Source organism: Rattus rattus, unplaced genomic scaffold (assembly GCF_011064425.1).
Source record: "Rattus rattus isolate New Zealand unplaced genomic scaffold, Rrattus_CSIRO_v1 PGA_scaffold_75, whole genome shotgun sequence".
NCBI classification, from domain to species: Eukaryota; Metazoa; Chordata; class Mammalia; order Rodentia; family Muridae; genus Rattus; species Rattus rattus.
This window is the reverse complement of record NW_022651192.1, coordinates 201,110-208,313: the sequence shown is the minus strand read 5'-3', so window position 1 is coordinate 208,313 and position 7,204 is coordinate 201,110. Positions and strand designations below refer to the sequence as shown.

The 7,204-nt window shown below is 39.7% G+C and overlaps 1 pseudogene; it reads left to right on the top strand.

The window, feature by feature from the left end:
* The first annotated feature begins 251 nt into the window (after positions 1-251).
* LOC116889743 lies at positions 252-817 on the top strand (annotated as a pseudogene).
* Positions 818-7,204: the final 6,387 nt, after the last annotated feature.

Genomic DNA, 7,204 nt, shown 5'->3' with positions numbered 1-7,204 from the left:
ATCAACAGACATTATAGTAACTTGAGCTATTTAGATATATGTACAGAAGGATAGAAAGGCTGCGTACTGGCATTTACATATTCTAATAAAGTGGTAATTGATAAAACAAGCAGGGATTATAGCTGAGTTCTAAAAAGAAATCAGTAAAGGTTTAAGCTTTTCAAATCTAGTAGAGCTTAAAAGTTTCAAAAACGATCAAGTGTTTGTTATCTCGTTAAAGTTACAGTAGAGCCCTTCCTGTAAGCGGCCAGAGGTGACCCCGGAAGATGGTTCGCTACTCTCTTGACCCAGAAACCCCACAAAATCATGCAAATCAAGAGGTTCAAATCTTCATGTTCATTATAAGAACACCCAGGAAACTGCCCAGGCCATCAAGGGTATGCATATCTGCAAAGCCACCAAGTATATGAAAGGATGTCACTTTAAGAAGCAAGGTGTGCCTTTCCACTGGTTTATTGGTGGAGTCAGTAGGTGCGCCCAGGCCGAACAGTGAGGCTGGACACAAGGACGGTGGCCAAAAAAGAGTGCTGAATTTTTGCTGTACATGCTTAAAAATGCAGAGAGTAATGGTGAACTTAAGGGTTTAGACGTCGATTCTCTATCATTGAACACATCCAAGTGAACAAGGAGCCTATGATGCACCCGCTAACCTACTGAGCTCATGGCAGGATTAACCCATACGTGAGCTCCTCCGCCACACTGAGATGCTCCTCACTGAGCAGGAACACATTGTTCCAAAGCCAGGAAAGGAGGCTGCACAGAAAAGAAAGATATTCCAGATGAAGCTGAAGAACTAAAACTCGTGGCACGGGAATAAATTCAGCACAAAATAAGTGCAGATAAAGTAATAAATAAATAAATAATAAAAATAAAGTTACAGTGCAAACAATGCTTTTCAGCCTCTTGAATTATGTAACATAATGATTTCAAGCACTTTATATGCAACATACTCCCTTAGAATATCGCTCTGAAATAGTACAATTTTAGATTTGGAAGTTTGGATGTACTGCAGCTGCATAATGTAAGGCACAATGGAAATCATGTATAAACTTTCCATATTCTAGCATCACCCATTAAAGGTAAAAGGATTAAAATGGACAAAAACCATTAATTTAAATAATGTTTTACTCGTAAGCCAATAAGCCTCAAATGCTGTATTAATCCAGAATCAAACAAAATATGAAATAATCTTGCATGCTTTCCTTACTGTCTTTTATCTCCAGTTCACGTTTTAAACTTATGGCCCATCGTCCTTTGGACTTGGCTGGTTTTCAAGTGCTCAGTAGCTAAGCACCACTGGTATTTGTATATTGAAGGGAACTTCTCCGTTCGCTTTTATGAATAGCTATTATAACTACTGCTGCTGGTTCATTAAGGCAAGTCACAGGCTAGGAACCCATAGAAACCACCCTTTTAAATACTCCAAGTGACAATAGCTTGCTCTGTATTTTCTTCCTTTTTTTATTGGATATTTTATGTATTTATATTTCAAATGTCATCACCTTTCCCGGTTTCCCCCTCTCCTATACCCCTTCCCCCTGCTTCTATAAGGATGCTCCCTGTCCCACCCACCCACTCCCATCTCAGCACCCTGGCATTGCCCTAAACTGGGGAAACGAGCCCTTCCCAGGACCAAGGGCTTCTGTTCCTATTGATGCCAAACAAGGCCATCCTCTGCTACGTATGTGGCTGGAGCCATGGGTCCCTCCATGTGTATCCCCTGTATTTTCACAGGTGAGTATTCACCAGCCTAGTGGCTATGGCTGGAATCCCAAGCTAAGAGGAAGGGCACAAGGAATTCACCACGTAGCTACTGAGCCACTGAGGATCAGTTAATTCACCTGCACGGTGAGGCTGGTTAAATCCAGTGCTGGGCACACAGACACCTCCTATTCAGTTCATCAGTTTTAATTGAGATGGTAACATTCTGCTCAGCCTCATCAGCCGCCTAGGGACTTTTTCTATCAGAGCACCAAAACTCTTTGGTAGATGGAGTAATTCGTTGTTGTTGTTGTTGTTTTATCCACACAACACAGCTTGATGACAGCTATGCAAAGACATGAGAGAGAAAGTGAGCAGGTTTCTTTGAGGTTTTAATGCCTTTGCACACGTACTAGACAGGCAAGCTTTTTTTTTGGTGAGGGGCAGGAAGGTGAACATGCCTTAGAACGTTTCAGCTGTTTCTCTATGGAAAAGGGGGGAGTTTAAGTTTTTCAAGTCTCATATCTTAAAAGTTTAAAAAATGATTAGCATTTATTATCTCTTTAAGGTCACAGTAGAAACAATGCTTTTCAGCCTCTCAAATTATGTAGCATAATGATTGTGAACATTTTATATACAAGGTACTCAGATTGTGAATATTTTATATACAACGTCCTCCTTTAAATAGTACGATTCTGGATTTGGAAGTTGGGTGTATTGCAGCGCCATAAACTGACTTTCCTCCAGTTCACCTGTGTTCTGTTCACGACAGACAGTTAACAGTCATCACCGAAGGTAATTAATTTGAATCTGACACAGTCTCCTTCCCTAATAAAATGAGGAATCCAAATCTTTTTCTTTTATTTAAAAAAAAAAGCGGATCTAAGTTCCAATAATGAAAGTGAGAACATTTTCAAGAGGGGGGAACCCGTAAGGAGACTTAGTGCTCCAAAATCCTTAAGAGATAATGTTTTCCAGAGAGACGGAAAATGCTGACTTCAATTGAGACGTGTTTTTATCAGACAATACAAGAGGTAGCTGTTTGATATTAAGCAAGTCCACACATGACCGGGACTGAACTGGTTGACTTAATCAGGCCTTTATTATCTTTAAGATCTTTAAGTAACATTTTTTTTTAAAACCTAACTGGAATATTTAATTAAAAATATCCCAATGAATAATGCTTTGTTGCACCTCTTATTAAATCCCGCAGTCCTTTCAGAGCCTTGAGTGTAATGTAATCAAGCAAGTTATTAAAGATTCTTGTTTCATGTTTGATGAAACCCAAAATAGCTAAACAGCAAGGTTAATGAGAGACTGTTCTGCGGTAGAGAGATCCAGGCATATTTACTTAATCTTTGCCGTGCTGTTTATCCACAACAAACATCTCCCCGCTCACGAGCTCATTAAGAAAAATGGGATTTTATTTTTTTTTAACCCCGTATACATAAAGGTTGCCCTCCCACTTACTTGAGGTGATGAAAGATGTCTACTGGAGGGGTGAGGAAGATGTATCTTTCATCTTTATCTTTGATAGTCAACACTATTAGGCTAAAGAAGACGTAGAGACATGAGCAAATACTAGGTCATGCTCAGTAGAGAAAAAGGGGGCATGTCTCTTTAAAAGTAGGAATAGGAAAGTTTTAGAATAAGATTCTCTAATACGTTCTAAAGCACTTAAACACCAATGAGAAGCTGAGAGTGGTGAGGTGTACCTGGAATCCTGGCCTGAGGGAGGTAGAGATGGGAAGACTCCAAGCCTCCCTAGGTTATATGGTGAGACTCATTCTCAAAAAACGAAGCAAAAAATACAAAACGAAACAAAACAAAAACCCTCAAGTGTGAAAATTTTGAAATTACTTATAAAGCTGTAAGGTTTTCTTGTGATAAGGAAAGTTACACTTGTGGTGTTTTCCATTTTCTTTCTTTTTATTCCTTCCCTCTATGATATATGACTACAGGGACCAAAGATACCCACAGGCTGCAAAAAAAAAAAAAAAAAAAAGTCCGTAGTTATAACAAAACATTTTACTTCAAGTTGTCCAAGGTTAAAAAAAAAATTAACTTGGAGTACACAATAATGATCTTTTCTAGAATTATATTCTACATGGAAACATCCTCCTCATATACTTATTTATTTTATGTGTATATGTATGCAGCTGTGTGTGTGTGTGTGTGTGTGTGTGTGTGTGTGTGTGTGTTGCAAGCATGATGCATATAGATATCTGAAGATACCAGAAGAGAGTGTTGGATCCCCTAGAACTAGAGTTACAAGCAGTTGTGAGCCACTTAGTGCAGATGCTGGGAACCAAACCTTGGTCCTCGGCAAGAGAAGCAAGTTCTTGACAGTTGAGCCGTCCCCCCAGCCCCTACACTGGACTGTTTCATAGTAGCCTTTTCAGAAGGACTTTGCATAGCCTACTGTTTCTCAAACTTATTTAAACCAGGAGAGTCCTTAAAACCTAACATCTTGTGGGGCAACTGTTTAAGACGAATATTCGGAAAAGCGCTACTGTGTAACCATAATATTTAAAGTGGTTGGAGTCCCAGACCTTTGAGAGTCCCCAACTCATAAACCCAGAAATTAAGAAACAAAGAAACAGATGTTTGCAGATTAGCTAAGCAAACTAAGTAACTTGCTGATCAAAACCAACCACGCAGCCCATGGGATTCAAATTCGTGCTAGATGCTTTTATTAGATCTTCATTTTTACAAGCTGGTCTCAGAACAGCCAGATGGTGGTAATGTCTTTATTTTCATTATAACTGATTGTATCATGGAATGTTTTGCATCTTCTATCGAGAATGATGAATCCATGATGGGCAAAGATTAAAGAGGCAGCTTTAGTGACTCAGAATCTATAAGATCTGGTTATTTAACACTTTATGCCTCCTGTTCCACGTCTCCCACCTGGTATTCGAGTAGCTCCCATCTCGTTGAGTTGTTAGGAAACTTTGCATGATTGAGGTATGGCGAAATAGCCCCGTTGGTGATGCCCTTGCATTATAAGCAAGAAACCCCTTAGTTCTGTCTTCAGAACCCATATGAAAAGTTGGGTGAGGTGGCGCACATTAGAATTCCCATGTCTCCAGGGAGGCAGAGCTAAGGGACTCCTGGGGAATTACTGGTCAGCCAGTGTAGTCTACACAGTGAATCCTAGGAGAGTAGGAGACTTTTAAACAATAACAAAACAAACAAATGGTGGACCACTCCTGAGGAACCACTCTTTGAGGTTGCTCTCTGGCTTCCATATGTATATGCACACACATGCACGTATGTAGAAGCAGCAACCGCCACCCACACATGTATTCAGTTGTACACAAGCAGACATGAACACACATAACACAAACTAATCTTTAAAAATATTAGAAAGTAAAACTCACAGAAATTAATAACTGTCAAGATCTTAGAGTCCCACCTGCCTGTCATCTAGCAAGGGCTACTTCAGTGTCACATATAAGTACTCTCTCATCAGTTTCTGATGTAACATAGGTATCTTTGGTTTGACTTTGGTGAACCAAGGATGGCAGTTCCCTATCTGTGATGTAGGAAGACGAAGAGGAAGAGATAAGTAGAAGGAAAGCCTGACTTACCTCCTGTAATAGAGATATTAAAATTGTTTGACTTTATTGTTGTCATTTATTGGGTTTAGTTGTTTGACTCCTGCTAACATGCAGGAAGATGCTTGCCTTTGTTAGAATGCGAAGTTGGAATTCCTCTGGGTGACTTCTGGATGATTGACATCAGAATCTAGCGGGTGTGGCTCTGACACGGTTCCTTCCTCCGGCATGTTCAGGATTACCCCGTTTGCATAATACAGAAGTGAGAAGCTATGCCTTATGTAATGAAGGAATCTTTCCTTTCCACAAACATTTCTAGGCAGTGCTGTGGCCTACAGCGCTATTTCCTCCTATACTGGGGCTTCAAGCCCCCTGCATCTTTCTGCTCAGACCACAGTTATTGCCCTGTGGGCTAAGGGTATAGTTCTCTGGGCATCTCATGTTACAAACAGGCAGGAAACTCAAGAAAGGCCAAGGGCTAAAGGCTATTCTAGTTAAACCTGCTCCTCTTTTATCTTCTCCTAGAAACTTCACACTCTGCAAGTAATTAGTATAGCTCCTTAACTGGGGCCTGAGCACACTGCCAGCATTGAACAGGATCTGCAGGGAAATCTGGAGAATGGCATCTCTAGATGACATGGGCTTTATGTTATTGAAACGGCAGCTGGCTCTGGTACCGGCTGTATTACTGCAGGAATAAGGAAGTTATGCTTCTTAGCGACTCCTTTTGTCTGTACTGCACACTGGGACGAGATTGCTTTCCCCCAATAAGTTGTTTTACTAACGTCTGTGTCCTTAGCGTTCAATTTCGGTTACCTAGTCCTCTGTGAAATACTTGCATCCCAATCTCACAGAGTCCGTCCTGCCCCCTCGTTTTACTTCAAGCATCATTTTCTCCGCATCTGCCCAGATTGAGCTGCTTTGAAGGCCACGGTATGAACTACAGCCGATAACTTACAGTTACTGGTTGATAAATGTTTGTTCGGTGCTTTTATAAAAGACAAATGGATACATAAAACATATGACCTGGGCAGTAGAGCACATGACTGAAAAATGGAACATCCATTTTTGTTTTGCACAAAGTGGTGAGTTTTCAAAGCCCAGCTGTTCTTTTTTTATTTATCATTTAGAAAAAATGTGTTTATTTGAATAAATAAAATTATATTAATATTTATTTATTTATCATATCATGAAAGTATAGGGAAAAGCAGTACAGAGATGACCAAGTATGCAAAAGATATGTATGAAGTCGTGGCATTCCCATATCTATTATTGCTTTTGATTCATGCCATGAAAGGCTTGATTCAAAGCAGGTTTGAATAAAGACTGAATGAATGAGCATTGAATTAAAAGGAGAAGAGAGAATGCTCAAGGGTTAGCAACCTGCTTTCATCTCCTACGATTCCCAGCAATATGTTATTAATGTCATTGTTCTGAGTGAATAATTTAGGGGTGCAATAGCTAAGTAATGAACAGTAACGATAATTATTACTTAAAATGGTGCTATGTAGGAAGCTGGTGTTTTTTAACTTCCTTTAAGATACACGGGTTAACTGATCATTCATGCCTAAGCTTTGCATCTTAACTACCACACATGTGACACTTAACTCTAAAATCACTAGAGGTGACTTTTGTGCCTAAATACTCCCAAGGTCTAATTTTGAATATGAAGCGTCCTGATGTAAAGGGTATTTTGTGAGTAACTGTTTTTTTTCTTAATGAAAAAAGAGAGACACTAATTTGTGTGTGGTATAGATATTTGCATTTTAAGTAGTAACGTGATGGATATTCATTTGTTCGGTTACATCTGGTTTGAGGTAGTAGAAAGTTTGAACTCGGCCTCTTTGTAAGATAACAGTGATGAAAGTGTCTTCAGGTGTTAAAAGGAAGTGGTGGTTTCTCTTATAATACAGCTGGGACCAAACCCTGGGGGCGCCAGTTCT